Below are 25,534 nucleotides of genomic sequence, written 5' to 3' on the forward strand. Positions count from 1 at the left end.
ATGATTTAGCATTGAAAAATACATACAACCCTAAACTTTCAACCTTTCTACCACCAACACCTATTTTTTTATAGCAATTTTAACATTCCAGAAACAATGTATATGGCAAAACAACGTTTGCCGGGTCAGCTAGTTATTCTATATAGGTATACGCTTCAGCCTTTAATATCCCACTACTGGGCATAGGCCTCATTCCCCATGTAGGAGAAGGATCAGCGCTTAATCCACCACGCTGCTCCAATGCGGGTTGGCGGATATATTCCCTACTATGAGTAACGATCACTATCAGGTGTCTTCGGTGCGACAAAGCCAGCCCTGCGGTCACCAACCTGCCTGCCCAGCGTGGTGACTATGGGCAAAAACACACGAGTTCACGCCATTTTTGGCGTGAACTTGTGGAGACCTATGTCCAGTAGTGAACTGCGAAAGGCTGCTGTGATGATAAAATTATTAGCGGATTAACATTGAATATTTATTAGGAGATTACATTAACAGATTGTTTCAATGTCGTGAAGTAAAAATTAATAGAGATAAGATATATTATATATAAGTATTTTTAGTAGATATATATATATATATATATATATATATATATATATATATATATATATATATATAAGTATTTTTTGTTTGATTAATCCTGTAACATCCAACAGCTGGGCATGGGCCCATTTCTCCTTGTAGATGGTTACAGCTTAATCCACCTCAAGGCTTCACTGCTAATTAGAAGATATGTTATTCCCTACTAAGACTAATGTTTAAATAGACATAAAGTAAGGAAAATAAATTGTTTTAATGATATTGTGGCGCAAAAAATATGTAAAGTAGATATGATGAATTGATGACACAGGAAACACGTGTAATTTACAATTCAGTTTTAAAATTAATTTCAGATGAGTTTTAAACTAAAAACTTTAGCTACAAATAAAAAGTTAAAATTTTGTGAATGAGCTGCTGGGAGTTTGAAGCAATGGAAGCAGGAAACTTTTTGTTTTTTTGATTATATAAAAAAATATTCTAAAACTTTTATAGATAGATACATGGCTGTTAAATCAAAATACATCGAAAATAAAATTATTAATTCTAATGATAAAATTAAATGCACATGGAACATAATTGACAATATGTGTGGGAAACGTAATAAGCAAACTATTACAATTGAATTAAATATAAATAATGCTATTGTAAATTGAAAAGAAAAGTTAGCAAACGTCTGTAGCCTTTTTCGATAAAATACCCATTGATCTAGCTTCACGACTGAACTCATCTTCAACAAATCTTATTCAGCTTTTTAAAAATATCATTAGCAATTGTTATGTGAATTTTTCATTATCGCTGGTTGATTCTTAAGATAGTCTAAAATCATTTAAGAGTCTTGATTTATAGGAAATCACAGTTAAATTAATAAGTACTGTCATTGATGATCTCGCTCCGTACTGAGCATTAATTTTTAACAATTTTAGGTATGATAGATGTAGTAATAATAATACTGTCCTCTGGTAATTCATGGAAGATATTACCGAATTTGTATAAAAACACGGTTAATATATTTTTAACGAATACTACTGTGAAGTTTTTTTAGTTGTTCTTCTCTGTAGAATATGCATTTCGAACCGGTGGTAGCATCACTTTTAAAAATAATTAAAATTTCAATTTGTAAAATGACGATTCGGAGTTGCTTTTGAAGCCTATTTGAATAAACCTATTTCTGATTTCGATTTAAGTTGCCTACCAGACAGATGATCGTGTTTGTGTACTGTACCGTGTTTGAATTTATTTATTACATATCTCGATGTTTAACTGTCGAAATTCTTCCTAATATTACCTGAGTTATCTTATCAGCTGTGTCTATATTCTATATCCGGTGGTAGTTACACATTAACATTATCATTCAGTTACAATACAAAAGTGGTATGAGGGGTTGAATAAAGTAAGTAGTTTTTGAAAATTTGCGATATTGGAGAAGTAATTTCTTTTGACTGATTTACGATTTGACTGCTTTGAGATTTTGTTATACAAACAAAATATTTTTACTGCTTTTTTGCATAGTTAAAATAACACTAAACAAATAATAATATTCATACTTAACAGAGTACTACGGCAATCTTATCACTAACTAGCTCCTGCCCGCGACTTTGTCCACGTGGAATAGGAAAAATTCTGTCATACATGATTTTTGCGAAACTTTAACTGTTTATGCAGCGCACGCAGCGGAAGCTCTTAAAAAAAAATAAGCCCCCCAATTTGAAACATTCTTCATTGGTGCTCCACTCCTATTTGTCTTAACGTGATGATATATAGCCTATAGCCTTCCTCAAAAAATGAATGAATCTATCACCGAAATAATTTTTCAAATCGGACCAGTAGTTCCTGAGATTAGCGCGTTCAAGCAAACAAACAAACACACAAACTCTTCAGCTTTATAATATTAAGTATAGACAGTGATCACTTATAGACACACCTTGATCGTAGAGGAAATATCGATAAAGTATATTTTTAATTCTGTCATACACTATGGACAGACTCAATACTGAAAATTGTTTTAAAAGCTTTAAATAATCACATTACAATGGACTTGGGTGAACCACAAAATTAGCTAAATATCCATTTGTGGAGAAATCTCAAACTTTAGGAATTTAAAACTCCTTTAAAAACATAGACACCCCAATTCCATTTAGATTATATCCCCATTTAGCAGTATTCCGGGCGACAGTCACTGTGGGAACTTTTCCCCAATAAATGTTTATACTACGCGGAACGTTCCATGATAATTAAGTCCCCGACCAACGTGAGTCTATAACTCGAAGTGAAATGCGCTAGTGAGTTTGAAAGTTAATTTAAATTGAACTTCGAAGTCGAAGCATTGGTTCGACAACAGTCAAGCTGATTGACGGGAATTAAGCGCATAGGAACATTGTTATAATGTGTGGCATAGCATTTTGTTTGCTTACAAACAAAAAAAAACTACACTTCAGCCTGTAATATCCCATTACTGGGCATAGGCCTCTTTCCCCATGTAGGAGAAGGATCAGAGCTTAATCCACCACGCAGCTCCAATGCAGCTGCTCCAATAACAGGTTGAAACAGATCACAATAAAAAATGAATACATACAATAATACAAAATATATTATTTTTAATCTATCATTACATCATCATCACAGCAGCCTTTCGCAGTCCACTACTGGACATAGGCATCCACAAGTTCACGCCAAAAATGGCTTGAACTCATGTGTTTTGCCCATAGTCACTACGCTGGGTAGGAACCGAAAGACGCTGCTGCCCGTCTTCGGCCTGTGTATTTCAAAGCCAGTAAGCAGGTTATCCTGCTATCGGTCGGCTTTTAAAGTTCCAAGGTAGTAGTGGAACTGTGTTACCCCTTACTCGCCTCTTACGACACCCACGGGAAGAGAAGGGGTGGCTTTATTCTTTGATGTCCTAACCACACAGCATCTATATATTTAAACAAATAAAATTGGAATGTCTGTTTGTAATTTGTCGTGCATACAGCCGTTGTTTATCGATTTATTTTATCGTTGCCACGTCAAAATGTAAGTACCAGTTGACCTGTTACCAGTGGAGTCAATAAGACAAGAATCTTTTATTTCTTTTAATTTTTTTTTTGCACTGCTATGTATCCATTAATATTGATCCTTGATTTCGATGAACCTTGATCTATATAAACACAAACAATATTTAATATCCGAAATTAAAACCAAAAAACAGTTATTGTTATAATTAATAACTACCTGGGTGACCGAGCTCAGCTCGGTATTTTTAGTAAATCGTGAAGGATTAGTAGTAGAAGAGAGAGTTAAAATGATTCGCTGCCGGTTTGGATGAAGTCTTTTTTAACCGACATCAAAAAAGGAGGAGGTTACTCAATTCGGCTGAAGGAAACTCAATATATATATATATGTATAATAACATCCATTAAATAATGGAGAAATACTGTTATTTTTGAGGTTTCTAAGGTGATGTCGTAAATAATTACATTTTTTCCGCTTACATTGCAATTGCAGCCAGAACCCTACGAGATTTATCAAAATAATGTACTAAGTATTATACAATTGAAAAGTTCTACGGAAAACTCCGCTATGGTATATGTCTTTCTCTTATGGATATCCCACAATAACATTTTTTTGTCATTTACTTTTTACGACAAATAATGGCTAATTTTCAAAGCGATTTTAACCAATACAGCATTAATCCTTATCTAAATAAATACCTTAAATACATAATAATAAATAGCTTTATTGCACACAGTAACATATAACAATTACATAAGTATAAAGCTTAAAGGGAAAAAAATACTAATTACTTCGCATGCAACGGGCGGTCTTATCACTAGATAGTGATCTCTTCCAGACTACCCACATTTAGCGTACCACACGTAGCGTTTGCGGCAGTTCCGGCCGGCTTTTACTCTAAAGTTAACGCGTACGGGCCACGGGCAGTAACGAATAAATCAAAACTACTAGATCGACTTTAATCATTTTTTCAGTGAATGACATAGGCTATAATTATATTTTATACCCGTGTGAAGCCGGAGCAGGTCACTAGTATATATATATTTTAATGTATGTTCGGGGATAACTTCGTCGTTTATGAAAAGATTTTGATAATTCTTTTTTTGGTGGAAAGGAGATATCCCTGGTGTGGTAGCATGATAAGGAAACCAGGATCTGATGATGGGATCCGAGAGAAATCGAGGGAAACTCTCGAAAATCCGAATAACTTTACATCAACTACATAATACTTAACATACTACTGGGTGTACTGATTTTGATGATTTAACTAACTTTATTTAACTTAATCGAAAGCCGATGTTTATCATGTGGTCATATTTCATCGAGATCTGATTACAACTTTTCCTGAATCACGCTATTAAAATTTTCTGTAATACGAACTATATATAAGAATGCTATTCACTACACTAGTGGGGTCATTCGCTTCGAGGAGAGCCAGTCTGTCAAGCTGGTCAGAGTTGACACTTCCAATCAGATGAAACTCTTCATGAGTTTACTTGCTACCCCGAGTGACAATCATGTAACTCGCGTTCAGTGAGTGGCTTTCGCGCAGTCGCGCAGCCTCGAAGAAGCAAGCCATGGCTTTGAACAAGCTAACGCGACCCCAATACTTTTGCTATTTTTTGATAATAATAATAAATCTTAATTAACGTTTTCAAAAGTATATAAATAGAACTAAATTTATGGACAAACATTACGGTTCAGCTTTTGAAGTAAAACTTCTTCACGCACGCTTTACTAGGGGTGTAGACTGGTGAATGCGTGACGAGAGGGTTTCGAAAAGTGTGATCGGGCGAGGCGAACGGAGTAAAAGAGAGAGGTGCGAGCACACGTTTTCTTTCTCTCTTTCTCTCATAGCTAGTTACGTTTCATATATCTAAGACAGTTCAGGCCTATTGCGCAGAAGTCTGACTTCAGTCGTGTGGTCTAAAACACACTCGTTTAATTTTTTTTACCATACCCTCTTCCCTGAGATTTATATCTCTCTGAACCTTGAAAACTTTTAAATTATATTTTATTTTGTCTTGCAAGCTGTCAAATACAGCTTAAGCAATAGTTACGTTTTTTCAAATTTTCCACTGTTACTAATGTAAAATTACTTGTATTGACCCAGCCGTTCCGGACTTTTGCGATAAGTTACACATTTACTTATTCATTTGTTAAAGTACTTGTTTATTTATTAATAAATGAAAAATTATAACGTCATTGTTATTTATATGTTAAATCGATACGCCTGAAGAATTTTTAATTTATCCGTAAAATCAAACGTGTTGAATTTGGATGCACTATTTAATTTCATTAAACACACATCTCCGTTACATATTTCACAAGTAAACTTATTCATCACTAATATATTAATATCTTCACTAATAACAAGAACGCACAAACGAAAAATTCTAAGTAAATTGTCATAATATTACTCTGTGGAATGTTGCGATTACGCGACCGTGTCAAAAATCATAAATATTAGTACAAAAGGTATCGAATTCAAGTCAATTTAATTTGACAGGTTATTCTTAGGCAGTGCCTAATTTCGTTGTTAAACCGACCAATGTTAAAAACACAATACTTTGTTCGTCTTCCATATGACGCGCGCGACATTATAAAATTGTAGGATTATATAATGTCTTACTGTCATTGCTAACATTTATTATGTGATTATAGGCAGAAGTTTCATAAAAGGCCCGTCGTCGATGCGCACGTAGCGCTGATACCGCATATATGACGATGGGTTTTTTTGAAGCGGATTTAAATTGCATTATGATTTATGTCTTTTTCAGAAATATGTATTCAAAAATAATTGTAATATAAGGCGGTCACCCATCCAAGTACTGACCGCGCCCGACGTTACTTAACTTCGGTGATCGGACGAGAACCGGTGTATTCAATGTGGTTTGATTCGTAAAAATTTTACCCCTCATGCGCCTAAAAAAATTTCACATCAATAATTGTGTTTGCTCGCAAACGAAAAAAAAACCGACTTCAATTACATCGAAGAGTAATACAACGTAGATCGACGAAAAAATAATCAAGTAACTACGCGTTATCAAAGATTACTCAAAAAGTAGTTATCAGACCTCGATAAAATTTATATGTAACCACATGATAAACATCAGCTTTTGATTAAATTAAAAATTATCAAAATCAGTACACCCAGTAAAAAGTTATTACGGATTTTCGAGAGTTTCCCTCGATTTCTCTGGGATCCCATCATCAGATCCTGGTTTTCTTATCATGGTACCAAACTAGGCATATCCCCTTTCCAACAAAAGAAGAATTATCAAAATCGGTACATCCAGTAGAAAGTTATGCGGTATAATACAACGTAGGTCGACGAAAAAAGCGTCAAGTAAATACGCATTATTAGATATAACTCGAAAAGTAGTTGTTAGATCTCAAATAAATTTAAATGGGACCAATTGGCACACACCACCTTTCGATTAAAACAAAATTTGTCGAAATCGGTCTGCCCGGTCAAAAGTTCTGATGTAACATACATAAAAAAAAAAAAAAAAAAAAACAGTCGAATTGAGAACCTCCTCCTTTTTTGGAAGTCGGTTAAAAAAACATAAAAATTATATTCCAATACTAGTTGTGCCTGCCACTTCGTCTGCGTTTTGGGTACTTACATGTTACACGTGATTCTTTGAATTGGTATAACATTTTAAACGACTTCCAAAAAAGGAGGAGGTTTTCAATTCGACTGTATTTTATTTTTATTTATTTATTTTTATTTTTATGTATGTTACTTCAGAACTTTTGACTGGGTGGAGCGATTTCGACAAATTTCTTTTGAGCGAAAGGTGGTGTGTGTCATTTGGTCCGATTTAAATTTATTTGAGATCCAACAACTACTTTTCGAGTTATATCTAATAATGCGTTTTTACTTGACGCTTTTTTCGTCGACCTACGTTGTATTATACCACATAACTTTCTACTGGATGTACCGATTTTGATGATTCTTTTTTTGTTGGAAAGGGGATATTTTTTAGTTTGGTACCATGATGAAAACCAGGAAACCAGGATTTGATGATAGGATCCCAGAGAAATCGAGGGAAACTCTCGAAAATCCGCAATAACTTTTTACTGGGTGTACCGAATTTGTAATTTTTAATTTAATCAAAAGCTGATGTTTATCATCTGGTCACATATAAATTTTATTGAGATCTGATAACTGCTTTTTGAGTAATCTTTGATAACGGGTAGTTACTTAACTATTTTTTCGTCGATCTACGTTGTATTATAACGCCGATGTGATACTCGTCGATGTAATTGAAGTCGGTTTTTTTTTCGTTTGCGAGCAAACATAATTATTTATTTATAAACCGATTGACGTGAAAGAAACTCTAAATGTTAAGTGAAGCTTACCACAATATATTTGTGAAAACTACAGCTAAATCGTATAAGCCGCTTCTGAGATTAGCGTGCACAAACGCACAGACAAACAGACAGATATAAATTTTAACAATTATTGTTTTGGGTGTTATTTGCGATGATAAAGGTCCCAATAATATTTTTACTCATATATCTTCCATTTACAGACAGCGATCCGTAACGTTTTTTTATATGTATTGTTTTAATAGATTTGATATAAATGTAATATGATTCCTTGATTTAGTATCTAATCTAATCTGTATAAATAAAAATGAATAAGTAAATGTGTATCTTAGCGCAAAAGTCGGGAACGGCTGGGTCAAAACAAGTGATTTTACATTAGTAACAGTGGAAAATTTGAAAAAAACGTAACTATTACTTAAGCTGTACGTATTTGACAGCTTGCAAGACAAAATAAAATATAATTTAAAAGTTTTCAAGGTTCAGAGAGATATAAATCTCAGGGAAGAGGGTATGGTAAAAAAAATTAAACGAGTGTGTTTTAGACCACACGACTGAAGTCAGACTTCTGCGCAATAGGCCTGAACTGTCTTAGATATATGAAACGTAACTAGCTATGAGAGAAAGAGAGAAAGAAAACGTGTGCTCGCACCTCTCTCTTTTACTCCGTTCGCCTCGCCCGATCACACTTTTCGAAACCCTCTCGTCACGCATTCACCAGTCTACACCCCTAGTAAAGCGTGCGTGAAGAAGTTTTACTTCAAAAGCTGAACCGTAATGTTTGTCCATAAATTTAGTTCTATTTATATACTTTTGAAAACGTTAATTAAGATTTATTATTATTATAAAAAAACAGCAAAAGTTTTGGGGTCGCGTTAGCTTGTTCAAAGCCATGGTTCGCATCTTCGAGGCTGCACGCAAGCCTCTCACTGAACACGAGTTACATGATTGTCACTCGGGGTAGCAAGTAAACTCACGAAGAGTTTCATCTGATTGAAAGTGTCAACTCTGACCAGCTTGACACAGACTGGCTCTCCTCGAAGCGGATGACCCCACTAGTGTAGTGAATAGCATTCTTATATATAGTTCGTATTACAGAAAATTTTAATAGCGTGATTCAGGTAAATGGCAATTAAGAGTGGTTATTTTGTTAGATGTTGATTAATAACTTTGATGAGCTAAGGAGTGATTCATTGAGGGTAAGGGGAAGAGATTAAGGTTACATCGAGGTAGGGTACAGCGGTAGTATCCTACTCAAAACCTGGAGCAGCCTGACTGGGGAAGTACGTCAACTTAACAGAAAATCGTAGCCAAGTAATACATCATTAAAGTCATGTTTCGTGATGAGTAAGGAAGCCAGAGATCCTGCGAGATAGGGGGGGGGGGGGGAAGCTCTGATATAGCCAACAATGTCATTGCGATGCTTCTGGTATCGCATAGTTCCGTTATTAAGGAAATCTATTTACTTTGTTTGAAGGAATAATAAAAAAATGAAAAAACTTTAACTGATTTTAAGTGCCTGTTTTACCAGTCACTGATAATCTTTTTCTCGTACATGAGTTACTGATAGGCCTTATCAGCAGAAGGGTCTCAGGCATATGTCAAGTATGAAACATACCAAAACTTTTGTCTACATAGTTTGTAAATTGAAATATCTGACAGATTCCATTGGAATTTTGATAGTGAATAATTTTATTGTTTGCTAGCAAACGAAAAAAGCCGACTTCAATTTTATTTAAATAATAATAATAATAAATACTCTTTATTGTACACCACAAAGAAAAATTAAAAAAGTGATAAATTATCGTTTATAAAAAATTACAATATATAAAATAATAAAAAATAGCAACAAAAAACCACTAAGCTTTGAACCCGTGCTATCTTAATCTAATTATACACAGTACCTGGGTGACCCAGCTTAGCTCGGTATTTTTAGTAAATCGTGTTTTTTGAAAATCATATTTAAATACGAATTACATATTGATAAAATATGAATAATATTTTATGATTTTACCGACATAATATTAAAAATATGAACTGGTTATTTAAATAAAAAAATCATGAGTGCAATTAGAAAAAAAGGAAAAAAATAATCGATGTGGAGACGGGGATTTGAACCGTAGAATTCTCGGTCGATCCCGACCGGCCGATTTCCTACCTGAACTATTACAACTTTATTGACAATTGCTAAATTTACCTTCGTATTCTAACGATATTGTAGCAATTTTTTCATTGCTTAAAACAGGATTAAAACGACATATTCTAAAACTGAATCCTAAATATATCGATATTATTTATTAATGGTCACACGCAATGATCGACTTCTCTTTCAATACATAAAATAATAACAAAAATACGAAAACCATTTATAAATTTACAAATAAACACAGTATTACAATAAAATACAATCTAAGTAATTTTTTAGTTACATTTTTAAGTATATGAACAAAATTAAAAAGCGCACTAGTTGCCATTACGATTTTCGAAGGCTCCCCTCGATTTATCTGGGATGCCACCATCAGACCCTGGTTATCACGATTGTATCATTTTATTATATTATATTATTAGGATTATGTTATGATATGTAATGTTATATTATATATATTTTTTTATTGTACACCTACACACATACGTACGTTCTTGCACATACCAAGGTTGGCTGATAGAAAATGCATTAGCGTTAAGCCCGCCTTTTGTACACACTTGTATTAGTGTATTTATTGTACAGTAAAGAATTTAAATAAAAAAATAAAAAATACAACCCTTAGAATATCTCCTTTCCAATGAAAGAAAAATCATCAAAATCGGTCCACAAACGACTATGTTATCAACGGACACACATAAAAAAACGATGACGTCGATCAAACAGAAATATATGTGATAAGCTTTTATCTGTTGGATACTGTTGTACATCATATAAATTTATCAGCCACAAGTGAAATATCCCTTAAGTTTTTAGTTTAAGCCACAAAAAGGTCAAGGGAGGGATTAACACTCCTACGTCGTAAACGACATTATAACAATGTGTTAAATTTCACCTTGAAGGCTATTTTTAGCTGACGCGAGTTATCTGAGATGAGTCAGCATTCATGGGCTTAGATGAACCTTATAACAGAATGAAAATCAATGAAAATTTATGTCAATCCTTTGCCTATGGGTTTGCCTAAGCTGACAATGACTTATTCAAATTATATCTCATCATCATCATCATCATTACAGCCTATACAGTCCACTGCTGGACATAGGCCTCCACAAGTTTACGCCAAAAATAACGTGAACTCATGTGTTTTGCCCATCAGTCACCACGCTGGGCAGGCGGGTTGATGACCGCAGTACTGGCTTTGTCGCACCGAAGATGCTGCTGAATTACATCTAAATATATAAAATTCTCGTGTCGCGGTGTTTGTAGTTAAACTCCTCCGAAACGGCTTGACCGATTCTCATGAAATTTTGTGTGAATATTGGGAGGTCTGAGAATCGAACAACATCTATTTTTCATCCCCCTAAACGTTAAGGGTAGTCCAACCCAAATTTTTTTTCTTCTTAATTTTTAGATAAATTATTTATTTTTTAATTTATTATGATTTGGCGTTAAAAAATACATACAACCCTAAATTTTCACACTTGTACCACCAACACCTATTTTTAAATAGCGTTTAACGGCAAGACAACGTTTGCCGAGTGCCGAGTCAGCTAGTAACTTTATATGAATAGTTGAAGATTTTGTGTTTTTTATTTATTGTAAAGGGAATAACGTGGACACGGAGATAATAAAAGTATGTCTTTAAAGTTAAGGTACAGTTGATTTTTGTCCAGTTTCAATACTCACTATGTCTCTAAATTGGCTTATAGATAGAATTTTGACATAAGCTACATATAAACTGTCACAAATAGGAGGCAAAACCAGAGATAGATAAATTATGAAACCAGCCGTTAGACAATAGCTACCAGTATTTGGGTGTATAGCTTTCAATATTAAAGAGCACAGATTTTTCGTAGTCAGAATCCTTAACTATTATCGTTATACAAACACAAAAAAAAAAAACAAATATGACTTAAATTTACGTTATGTGAATTTACGACAATAACATGTTCTTGAAAAAGGTGTCGAGTTTTTTCTTCACCTACCCTCACCTTCGTCGTTTTGTTATTTTTTATCTACCTTGCATTGTCCATTATTAGTAATATGACTGTTGTATTTTTTGTCCATGTTGATCTCATAGATATTACTTAACGATACACACACTATGGTAGTAGGCATTTTTATTGCGAAATACGTCAAAATGTGAAATAAGCGGCTCACCTGATGGTAAGCGATTACCGTAGCTTATAAACGCCTGCAATACCAGAAACATCGTAAATGTGTTGCAAATGATTAATTATTTACGGCTTTTTCTAATGGTATACAGAATCTTGCTTATATATAAACTCTGTTATTATTCCTTGTCTGTTTAGCAATCCTTTTTATTATCAAAGTCACTCAATGATATCGATATATTTGGTTCTGTAACTTGTATAAAATTCAATATCCATTCAATATCAAGACTTACAATATTTTTAATCTGATTGACGATCAAAGCTCTTGCAAACATTCTTCCTGTTAGTCTTCAAAGGCTTTCAGTTCCTATTCACCGCGATGGCCTTGCATTTCTTTGACGTTCGTTTATAACACATACTTTTTTAAGTTTATTGTATGGACGTTAACCATAAAATCTTTCAGACGTAATAGCTCTCTAAGTAGGCTTTATTAATTTTCAGCTTTTAAATCTACCGGAACTTGTATATGTATTATATTTTGCGATTCTTTCGCTAATATGAGTTGAAATCTTGAGATCTCCAGCTTTCCATTCATAGAAATATCACCCAAGTTACGGGCCTATGATAATGTTTTACTGTCCCTCGGGAACTACGTATTTTTCCAGGATGAAATATATGTCCGTCCGCCCATGTCCTTTCTGAGGCCCTAAGCTATATGCATGCCAAATTCCATGTTAAGTCGCGAAAGTGGAACAAACAAACACACTTTCACATTTGCAATATTAGTAAGGATATTTAAATGTGCAAAAATAGGAGCGATGTTTTTTTTACGATTTATAATTTTTTCTCAAGAACTAAAGTAAATTTATGATTCTTATGAAGATAAGCTATTAAATGCATTAAACGATATGTAAGGCAAAGCTTCTTAGTAGACGATCCAGTGGTTTTGTCTAAGCCCGAAGGGGCAACAAACTTTCATCCAGCTAAGCATGTCTATAAAATAATGTGTTTCTGATATTAATCATAATTATACTACAGCATTACTTAAATAATATGTAAATATACAGGCGACGCACTACAATGTGATATCTTAAATATAGCTATTAAGATGTTTCATTAAGGGTCTCATAATAAAAAACATTCACCGACGTCTCAAAATATTCCTAGGATGTTCTAAATTTTTATAACAAGTCTCAGCCAATCACCTCCTATTAATAATATGCCGACATTTACAAACTTATACCAATAAATCCCTGTACACAACTAAAAACTTAAGATTAACCGATATTCCTTTTTCAGTAACGTTTGATTTTTAACAATAACAGAATTTACAAACATTACGATATTCCCAAATAAAGAATAATTTTTTTTGCGTTCAATTTTATACTATAATCTAAACTGGCCTATTATTACCAGAATTTAACATTATTTATTATAAATGTAAACCAGTTACACAATATTGTTAGAACATGAAATTACCATCTTGTAAATCATTAAAGTGTAAGTATACGATAGCTTTGGTGAAGTGGTACGCGTAACGTGTTGGTTCGATTCCCGCTCGGAGTGTATTTGTACAAATATTTTTTTCCGTTTTGATGTCGTGTCTCGGAGAGCACGTTACGCTATTCGTCCCGGATGTTGTAAAAGACAACTGATAGCAAACGTTACTCATAGTAGGAATTATATCCGACAATTTGCACTACAGCAGCGTGGTAGGTGAAGCTCAGATTCTTCTCCGAGATGGAGAAATATGCCTAGTAGTAGTGCGTTTTTTTGAATACATAACATAAACATCCATGGGCTCTTAATTGTCTATGCCTTTTTTTATTTACATTTTAATTGTCAAACATTCAGGTGTATTGGTTCCAAAATTGCATGCTTCAAATCAATTTGTCACTCTGCTGTTTTAAGTTTCTACATTGGGCCTCTTACTAATCTGATTCCTTTTAATGTGTTTTTTGAGCACAGCTAAATAATATTGCTTTCAAGCAGTGCTGTGTTCCCGTGGTGAGTAATCAGAGCTTCTGGAGATGAAGGTATGATTGGGGTAGGGATGGTAACGCGCTTGCGATACTTCTGGTGTTACAGGCGTATAAGCTACAATAATTGCTTATCATCAAGTGAGCCGTTCGCTTCTTTCTTGACTTAGTTGTATGAGATAAAAAAACCACACTTTTTAAATTAGTGTCTATAAAACAGCTTGCATTTTTATCTAAATATTTAGACTATTTAAAAAAAAATCAGTAAAATCCATAATACAAATCCTAATTCGTGCTGACAATTTTTTTTATAGATACCTGTTTGTTGTTAGTCACAATAAAGCCTTTTTTGATTTAACAGGCATCTGACAGTTTGTTAATCAAAGCTTATGGTCCTCTTTGTTAGGCTTTGAAGGTGAAGTTTAAAGTGATCCACACAATAGCTGGAGCCTCATTGTTCGCTTCGGTACCGCGAAGTTTGTTTTCACCTATACATATTAATAGAGTTCGTGAACAGGTTTTGTTACTGTGAAATGTAAATAGCTTACTCTCATTACAGCCTATACAGTCCACTGCTGGACACAGGCCTCCACAAGTTTACGTCAAAAATAACGTGAACTCATGTGTTTTGCCCATAGTCACCACGCTGGGCAGGCGGGTTGGTGACCGCTGTACTGGCCACAACCATCCACAACCATCTTGGAACTTAAGAAGCCGACCGATGGCGGGATAGCCATCCAACTGCTGGCTTTGAAATACACAGGCCGAAGACGGGCAGCAGCGTCTTTGGTGCGACAAATAGCTTACTATGGGTATTATTTTTAGCTACAGACTTTTAATTTGATTTCAAGCAGTATTTTGCCTGAATTATATTCTAGTTGGAAATTTGACTACCTAATAGATAAAAAAAATTATGTGGTGTCATGGGACACCAGGTAGGAACGAAGTTCCTTCGGATAGTATAGAAGCAACACAATTTGAAAAAATGTTGAATTTTATATATATTTTCTAGTTCTTGTTTTTTTTTTTAATTTTTTGATTGGTTTTTAATTAAGTACATAAAAGTATTTAGGAAATTTAGTATTTTAGAGAGTAACGTAAGTACCGTAAAATAAAATAAATCAAACAAAACAATAATAATAATAATTCAAACTATTAAGTGAAATAAAAAAACATATGTCTATAAAAAAAAAAACTATAAATCACGTATCACCAGATCAAAATTCAAAATTTTTATTTTACCTAATTTTAAAGGAATTATTAATATCCGTCCAGTAGTTTTAAAGTATAACGATAAAAATACAAACAAACTAATCATTGTCATATTATTTGTAGTAAAAAATAAATAAAATAAAAGCTGCAAATATACAACCTCTTTAGTTGGAATCATATTACTTTTAAGAATAAATTCGTTTAGACTGTGATTTAATGTACTCTATTACATGACCGTTTTCTATTTCGAGAGTCTAGGAGATATCCTAGATTAGGTAACACAGGTGGGTCTAGTCGGTATTAATACTGCGATAAAACGAAACTGTACTCCTTTGTCTTGGAAGATTTTATACAGCATGTTTTTGTACTATGAGTGTTTTCCTATGGAAAATTTAATAATAATAATAAGTGCTTCATTTGCGAAAATACACTGCGAGACAACACGATGAACTTATGTTAAAATAAGATAAAAATAATAGGTATAATAAACTAAAACATCAAAATATATATGTAAGAACGAACAATAACTAAAAATAAATAATAATGATAAAAGAAATTGAAACAATTGAACTCAAAATTGACGAGAAAAAAAGACATATATACATATTTGGAATGGGTGTATTCATGCAGTTTCAAGTTACACTAATATCTGCTTCCGAGGTTGACTATTCGATATTTGCCGGAAAAAAAATGCAGCTTTCTTAGAAACACACGAACATGCGCGTATGTAGTACAAAGTTGATTTGAAAAGTACGTTAGCTAAAAGACAAGTTTTTTTTTAAATTTAATTTTACTGTTTGATATACTTTTATTCGAGGACGATACGACGATGATAGTGGTCAAACCAATTTTTATAGAAAATTAGCTTTAAATTAAAATATGCCTTAATTGTTACAATGGGTAGACTTACGCCTAATTAGCTATTTCTTCAAGACAACCCAAAACAAGGATGCTTTCATTAAAGTAAACTATTTGTAATTTTAATAAAAACATATTTTTTTATATAACTAGGTCGGCAAACAAGCGTATGGCTCACAAGCGAAACAGTATTATTTAGCTATGGTCTTCTGTAAGGTCGAGGTACTTACCCCAGTTGAGGTGCTCCATATTTTGAACAGGAAATTTCATACTATACCTTCATCATTACAGCCTATACAGTCCACTGCTGGACATAGGCCTCCACAAGTTTACGCCAAAAATAACGTGAACTCATGTGTTTTGCCCATTTATTAGTAGTATTCACATACTATACCTTAGTTAATATTATATTTTACCTTGAATATGTAATTTTTTTTAGGAATTAATGATATTAGTTAGAATTGTCTCAGATTACTTCGTTAGATAAAGATCTGTAGCCTTAATTCTGGTACTAGTGATTAGCTGTTCTATTTTGGGCTGAATTAGTCGAGTCTTCGAGTGAGGCTCCTGATTACAGTTGTAACTTGATCGTTAAGGACAAAGGGCTGATTAGTAAAAGATTGTAGATAATTATTTAATTGATTTTATTTAAATAATGTTTTTTTTTTATATTTTTGGGTTGTATTTAGGATTTATAGATACTTACTGTATCTTTTAGAGATCAATTGAGTTTAAAGAAAATTACTAACTTTTACAGAGGTGGGGCACATCAGGAAATATTCTGCTTAAAATTTGGAGCAGCCCGATTGGTGAAGTACTTTGACCTTACAGGAGATCACTGCTAATTAATACTGGTTACAAGTAGTGGTGTGTTCCTGTGGTGAGTAAGGTGACCAGAGCTTATGGAGAGGATGGGGCGTAGGTATACTTCTGTTGTTGAAGGCGTCCATAAAGTACGGTAATAGCTTACCATTAGGTGAGCCCTACGCTTATTTGCTGACTTAGTTTAAATAAAAATGGGACGAAAATATATACTAGTAGCAAGATGGTTATTGGAAATTGTGATATTAAAGAAAAGATACCTACGTTTGAGAGATCTTCTCAATTCAATTGTATTTTTTTTATTTGATTAAAAAGCTTTAAAATTACTGACTTAATATTTCTAATGAGAGTTACTTGACATTTAACAATAATTAAGATGATGATAAAAGATTTTAAATATTTAATTTCTATAAAAAATAAATTAAGCAAGGTCACGTAAAATCTGCCACGCTGATGTGGGCCATTAGAAAAATCCTACAACGCGGCAGATTAGAAAGCAGATTATAATATTGCAAAGCTTAAACCGTGGAACCGTAGTATTGGCAGACAGATTATACGAACGCTCTCAACAAAAAGTATCCTTTTTTTTGCCACGGATAATTTAAAAATGATACATAAAACACACTGTATATGGAAGAATATTTTTTAGATTTTATTTTTATTAGCATTAAATACGAACAGTAATAAAAATGAAGAAGATAATTGCGGTCTAGATCTTCTTGCGGTTTACGGTACGTGTTCTACAAGATATGAGATTTTGATGTTGATAGCATATACCTTTTGCAAGGCAATATTTTTGCACGTTATTTGGTAGATTCTATCTCAGCAATAATAAAATTTGGGTCTACAGTTTATATAAACAGTTTTCCTTATCTATACTAATATTATAGAAGAGAAGAGTTTGTTTGTTTGTTTGAACGCGCTAATCTCAGCGATTACTGGTCCGATTTGTTTTTTTTTTTCAGTGTTTGATAGTCCATTTATCGAGGACGGCTATAGGCTATATATTATAACGCTATGACTAATAGGAGCGGAGCACCAATGAAGAATATTTCAAAATCGTGTCTGTTTTTTCTTTTGAGAGCTTCCGCTGCGTGCCCTGCGTAAACAGTAAGTTTTGCAAAAATCATGTATGGCAGAATTGTTCCTATTCTACGCGGACGAAGTTGCAGGCGGAAGCTAGTATTTTATAATGGTAAAATATCATCATTCATACCTATAATCTATTTTTAATCGACTTTAAAAGGAAGAGGTTCTCAATTCGACTTTATTTGTTATACTTGTTACTTACCTCACACGCGTTGGCGACGCGTTGGCGTAACGGTCACAGCACTAGTTTTTGGCTATTGTGCTGGCGGTTGCGGGCTCAATCCCCGCAAATGACAAACATTTGTATTGGCCAAACAGATGTTTGCCGTGGTCTGCCCACCGTGCCTCGGAGAGCCAAACTATAAACTCGGAGTGTCAATATATGCTGATACCTATTTATGACTTTGAGATTTTGTTCAAGGAAAGCTATTACGACATAATACGCTATATTTGGTAACACAGAATTTAATACTTTGATTTGTTTCTGAAATTTTTGTAAATACTTATTGCTCCGCTGGATGTTATTAAAATTTGATTAGACTCGTTATCTTATAAGTTAGATTAAAAAAAAAACAATTTAATTAATCACAACCTAAAACATAATAATGATTAAGGCTGAAATCATGCATGCAGATTACAGATGTATTAATATCATAATTGCAAACTACCCTCACAGAATAGTAAATCTTAATGCTTTAGATTAAGTTTCAAAATGGCTTGTTAATCTCATTGTAAATATGTATCATTACCGTTCAATATTAAGTCATAATAATAGGTAGTAAGGTGTAACTTCGCTTGATCAGTGGAACGTGCTTAATCCGTCAGAACGCCAATACATGCGATATACCAGATGGCAGTGTTATTGTGCCGGATATGAAACCTGCCTCTAATCTAGCTGCCACAGACTTAATGCATAATTGGCAGTACATTTATAATTTATCATTTTAAAAATTATGATCAATTAAATCAACTGTGTAGAAGTAGATCGACACAGTCGTGAAAAATGTCAATGCCTGGAATCGATTTACTGACACTATTATATTTGTTACACAAACGCACTAGGGGAGCTTGTTTCCCAATGTGAGATTACGCATGGAATGTAAAATATCTTGTGCGCGTGGATACTTCTGTGTGTCCTAGAGGGAGTATCCTCTCTGTTATTTCAGAATTGGTAACCCTATTATTTAACATATTAAGCAGGAAAGTCAGATCTGAAACCTCACGCCTACTCCGAAGAGAAATCACGCGGAACCTTGCCAAACGCTCCCCGTACACTTGTCCGTACGAAAAATTGTTTTCGTAAAAAGCAAGATGCCTCGTGAAAGCAGATAAATGCTCTCAATACGCTGAGACTGTATACTGTACTGAGGATACCAGATGACACTGACTTCTTATATCTTTAAAAAACAATAAAACGGCCCTTCTAAATGTGAGCAGCTCTTGATTCATATGACAACGCTCTGTATTCAAAAGTTTGCTAAGCATTGTTTCACCCGTGGATGTTTCATTTTCATTCAAAGACTAGAAAAAATATCACAGTAAAATATTTTGGAATCAAATGAGAAGAATAACATTGATATTTTATTATAATATGTCTGGATAACATTTTCCTTTATATTGTTTAACTTGATATTATATTGTATCGATTTCTTCGTCGTCTAAAGGTTCAGGGAAAGGGAAGGTGTATTTCAAAATCTCACTTCATATTCATATATACAAAAGACAAATACACTATATTCAAGTATTCACAAATTTCTTCACGGATACACGGAATGAAACACTTCAGGCTTTTATCGCGGTTTATTAAGTTTTTTAGATGCCCTAAGTTTCGGATACTTTACAGCAACCACGGTCGCAGGAGGATTATTCGGTAGGAATTCGCGTAAACATTAGAAAACTATATTGAACACTTCCGCTTTGAAATCGAACCATTTTTTATTTTGAAGATTTCATTGAGCAAATTTTGACTTTTAACGTTATCTCACACTATTTTAAGTTAGATATTATTGATATAAGTATATACGCCCTGTTTGTTTACAATATAAAGGTAATAGATAAAAACGTCTGGAAGGTATCATGTTATTTTTTTCTGATTAAAAATTTTGAAAGTACCCACAAGATCATCGTCAGTTTTACGCTTTTTTCTTAAGTGTATTTATTATTATTACATTTTTGTATATTACATTGTCACTATCTTATTTTAACAATGGTCTATTAATTTAATACAATTAAAAATATATTTTTGTTTTTTTATTTGTAAAAATAAATATATCAACAAGTAGATATATAAAATAAAAACAAAAAACTAGTTATAATTAAAACATTTTTCTCTTAATTACATTGTTACAAAAGTCACAATTTGTTATTAAAGTATGAGTCTTCATATTCTACTACTATAACTAGGAAGTTTAGCAAAAATTTTTTTGTGAAGACGATTTTTGTGAGTTGATGGTTTAATAAATTTTGTTTATTTGATTAAAATGATTTCTGATTTAACATATTGTACCTATAACGAAATTGCCTTCATTTGAATGCGGTGGAACGTATCATCCTTCGATGTCTCAGATTTGGTACTGGCTTTTAGATAAAATCTCATTAACACACTGACAAACATAATATTTAACTGAGGTAGGGCACCGCAGGAATTTCCTGCTCAAAATCTGGAGCAGCCCGACTGGGGTAGTACCTCGACCTTACAGAAGATCACAGCTAAATAATACTGTTTTCAAGCAGTAGTGTGTTCCTGTTGGTGAGTAAGGTGACCAGAGCTCCTGGGGGATTGGGGATTGGGTCGGCAACGCGCTTGCGATGCTTCTGATGTTTCAGGCGTCTATAAGCTACGGTAATCGCTTACCATCAGGTGAGGAGCCGTACGCTTGTTTGCCGACCTAGTGATATAAAAAAAATACAAAACTCGCTCTGTATCTCTTTGTTATATTTTAGGTTACTGATGACTAAAATAGCCTGTAAATGTCCGTTAGAAGGATAAAGGCCTCCATATAAGTGAAAACTGAGGAACCTAATTCACTACGTTGCTCCACTGCAGGTTAGCGGATAATTTCCCCACAACGAGTAGCGATAGGTAATACGTGGTTATAATAACAATCGAGATTTCACGTGCTCTACGGAGCAGGGTACCCTTAATTAATCCCAAGCCAAATACAAATGTTTGGTCTTGAGTGGAAATTGAATCAAAATCAGCGTTTCAGGCGACTGCACACATCACTATACCAGAGCGGTTGTTTGAAATGAGATATAAAAATTCTGAATAGTAAATATATCTGAATAATAAAAAGTGAACGAAAAAAAAAATCTGTCAAAAAGTTCACATTTAAGCCGCTTTAATATCGAAGTTCATAAAATCAAACGACACATCGTTATGAGTGGTTATAATCGATTATCGAGTATTGATTATAGATTTCGGGTCTCAAGATTATTATTATAGCGAGCGATAATGTGCTTAACCTGATATAAAATTGTGATATTGTAGAACCAGGTGCCAAAGTGGTGAAATGATTAATAATAAATTTATGTGTGCTAAATTTCGTTAGGATATTTTTGTAAAATGAAAGTGTTCTGAAAGTGAAGATATACACGGCTACTACCTGTAGGTACCTCCCATCTTTTATGTTACGGTTCAGTCTGTAACATCCCACTGCTGGGCATAAGTCTCTTTATTCATGAAGAATTGGAGGGCAACGCTGCTCCTACTATGAGTAGTGATCGTTATCAGGTGTATAGGATAACAACCGGGACCGACAGCTTAGCTTAACGTCATTTACGTGGCGGGATATATTTTAATGTGTCTTGGCGTAATTTTTACACTTGTTTAATAAACATACTAATATATTATTTTATAAAATACTAGCTGTACCCTGTGCGCGTTGCTACGCTTTTTAACCGACTTCCAAAAAAGGAGGAGGTTGTCAATTCGACTGTATATTTTTTATTTTTTTAATGAATGTTACTTCATAACTTTTGACTGGGTGGACCGATTTCGACAATTTTTTTTTGTCGAAATATGGTGTGTGTATATTATATATATATATATATATATATATATATATATATATATATATATATATATATATATATATATATACCTTTCGAGCTATATCTAATAATGCGTTTTTACTTCACTATTTTTTCGTCGGCCTACGTTGTATTATAACCGCATAACTTTTTACTGGGTGTACCGATTTTGATGATTTTAAATTTAATCGAAAGCTGATTTTGTCATGTGGTCACATTTAAATTTCATCGAGATCTGATAATAACTGTTTGAGTAATCTTTGATAAAGTCTATTTACTTGACAATTTTTCGTCTACCTACGTTGTATTACTTGTCGATAGTTTTTCTTCGTTTGCCTGCAAACACAATTATGTTATAAAGGAGATCCCAAGTGGGGTACCACGATTAGAAAACCAGACCAACAAGAATATAATAAGTTCTTGAACTCGCTCACATTGTTCTGATTTTAAAATATTACTAATTTTTACACAGACGAGGAACAGAAATCAAGTATAGGGTAAAATAATTATTTTTACATACGATTGCTGTTTTAAATCCTATATAAAAACTTTTTCAATCATTCAACGGATTTAGATAAGTGGATAATACTTATGAAGACAATGTTAATACAATCCACTATGATTTTTATTTCGTTAAAGTAAAGACTATTATTGGTTAAAAAATTAACGATTGGATTTGTAAAAGTAACGTTAATGCAATCAATTTTATTAGATCTTGCGTATAATTCAAAAAGTTTCTTATTTATTGGATTTTATACATCTGCTACCATAAAATCTTCTTTATAGTTTTATAGCGTTACAGACAAAATTTTGATTTCGAAAATCAAACCAAATTCAACTATAGCAAAGACATTTTGTTTAACTGGGCTTTTGAATAGTTGTCGGTCAATGATAACTTATTTTTATTGCAGCGTGAAGATACCACTAGTTAAGAGGAAACGGGATAAAGACTGGGCTGGGAAGAACCGAAAAGAGTCAACAGTAACTATTGAAAAAGTAATTTATTTATTTATTTTATTTATATTTATTTATTTACATTAAATTTATTGTCTAATATATATATAATAATATTATAGAAAATATATTTTGCAATATATTTTCTATAATATTATAAACTAGCTGACCCGGCGAACTTCGTATCGCCTAACACAAACTTTATCGTATGGTATTAAAGTTCAAATTGACTTTTAAGTATTATCACAAATCTTTTGTATGGGAGTATAGAAAAGTGTTGTTTTTAGACTTTTTCAGGAAATTTAATTTTTTTTTTAGAATTTTTCTCTCCGTAAGAACCATCCTCGTCACTCACTCACTTCAGCCTATCGCAGTCCACTGCTGGACATAGGCCTCCCCAAGTTCGCGCCACACATCCCGGTCTTCCGCAATCCTCATCCAGCCTACACCGGCAATCTTACGTAGATCGTCGGTCCAACGGGCCGGAGGACGTCCCACACTGCGTTTGCCAAGACGCGGTCTCCACTCTAGGACCCGTCTACTCCAACGGCCATCGGTCCTGCGACACAGATGACCAGCCCACTGCCACTTCAACTTGCTAATTCTGTGGGCTATGTCGGTTACTTTCGTTCTCCCGCGGATAGTCTCATTTCTAATCCTGTCTTTGAGAGAGACCCCAAGCATGGCCCGTTCCATTGCACGTTGAGCGACTTTAAACTTGTGGACCAGTCCCTTGGTCAGTGTCCACGTCTCGGCTCCGTATGTTAACACAGGCAGGACGCATTGCTCGAAAACTTTTGTCTTCAAGCATTGCGGAATCTTCGAAGTGAAGACTCGACGGAGCCTGCCAAACGCCGCCCAGCCCAACCGAATCCTCCTATCGGCCTCCTTCTCGAAGTTGTTGCGGCCTAGTTGGATAGTATGGCCTAGGTAAATATAATCCTGAACAACTTCGAGAAGGGTACCATCGACCGATACCGGTATCGGTATGACTTGGTTGTTAAACATAACTTTCGTCTTATCCAAGTTCATACAGAGACCGACACGTCGGGAGGACTCGTTTAGGCCGGCCAGCATTTGGCCTAACTCATCCAGCGTCTCCGCAAAGATGACAATATCGTCGGCGAAACGAAGGTGAGAGATGAATTCACCGTTGACGTTGATGCCCCGTTCCCCCCAATCCAAGGTCTTAAAAACGTCCTCTAGCGCAGTGGTAAACAGTTTCGGTGATATTACATCCCCCTGTCTTACCCCGCGCCGGAGGGAAATAGGTCTTGTTCTTTGGTCATTGACATGAACGGTCATCGTCGCCGCGTCGTACATAGATTTTAGTACCTCGATATATCGCCAGTCGATATGACATCTCTGCAGAGAGTCCAGGACAGCCCAGGTCTCGACGGAGTCGAAGGCTTTCTCGTAGTCCACAAATGCCATACACAGCGGTTGATTATATTCTTCCGTCTTTTGGATAATCTGCCGAACAGTATGGATGTGGTCCACGGTGCTGTAGCCATTTCGAAACCCAGCCTGCTCTGGTGGTTGGAATTCGTCGAGTCTTCTGGCGAGACGATTCGTAACAACCCTCGAAAACAGCTTATAGACGTGGCTCAGAAGTGAGATCGGTCTGTAATTCTTTAACAGAGACTTATCGCCTCTCTTAAAGAACAGCACCACCACACTCCTGGACCACGCCTCCGGCGTGGTACCTCGGTGGATGACGGCGTTAAATAGTCTTGCCAAGGCTTTCAGGACAGGTCGCCCTGCGGCTTTAAGGAGTTCAGTGGTAACTCCGTCATCCCCCGGGGCCCTTCCGTTTTTAAGCTGCCCGAGCGCTGCACCAATCTCATCCTCTTCGAAGTCCGGGATACACTCCGAATAATGGCGCAACAATGGTGCCCGTGGATCTTCGGTGTCCCAAGTCGCAGGCTTGCGTGCGCTCGACGAGTACAGCTGTCCATAAAAATTCTCAACCTCTTCTCGGACCTGAGGGCGAGAGCAGACGGTTCTGCCATCTGCTGTTTTAAGCTTCGCAAGAAGGCTTCTCCCCAATGGTCTTTGGAAAACTTTGGACCCCCTATTCTGCTCAATCAGAGTAGCAACCTCTCTCGTATTTGAGCAGCGGAGGTCTCGGCGAATAATTTTCCGTACCCTCTTGGAAAGAGCCCTCTGTTCTGGCGAAGCAGCCGGCAACTCGCGCTTCTGCCGCATCAGATCCAAGGCTTCGGGAGAAAGTTTGGACTGCTTCGTTGGCTTTGTTGGTGGAAAGTGCCTGCGACCCAGTGTACACACCGTCTTCACCACGTTGTCGGTTATCTCGTCCACGTCGCTAGTAGTTTCCAGCGAATCGAATCGGTTTTGGAGTTCCAACTGAAACTGCTCGGAGCCACATAGTATTTGGGGCAGCGTAGGTCGGAGAGTAGATTTCATCAAGCGGGTCCGCTCCTTTCGGAGACATATATTCAGAGTGC

The 25,534-nt window shown here is 34.8% G+C and overlaps 2 long non-coding RNA genes across 2 annotated transcripts in view; one reads left to right on the forward strand and one right to left on the reverse strand.

The window, feature by feature from the left end:
- LOC123665616 lies at positions 1-11,546 on the reverse strand. The gene is made up of 2 exons (XR_006745085.1): positions 11,503-11,546; positions 1-60 (listed from the first exon to the last, which is right to left on the reverse strand). It is a non-coding gene; the product is annotated as an uncharacterized LOC123665616 (long non-coding RNA).
- Positions 6,670-25,534, forward strand: part of LOC123665615 — a 22,909-nt gene continuing 4,044 nt past the window's right edge. The window contains exon 1 of the long non-coding RNA XR_006745084.1: positions 6,670-6,711. This is a non-coding gene — a long non-coding RNA (uncharacterized LOC123665615). The remainder of the gene's footprint in view (positions 6,712-25,534) is intronic.

This window comes from Melitaea cinxia, chromosome 24 (assembly GCF_905220565.1).
Source record: "Melitaea cinxia chromosome 24, ilMelCinx1.1, whole genome shotgun sequence".
Classification (NCBI taxonomy): Eukaryota; Metazoa; Arthropoda; class Insecta; order Lepidoptera; family Nymphalidae; genus Melitaea; species Melitaea cinxia.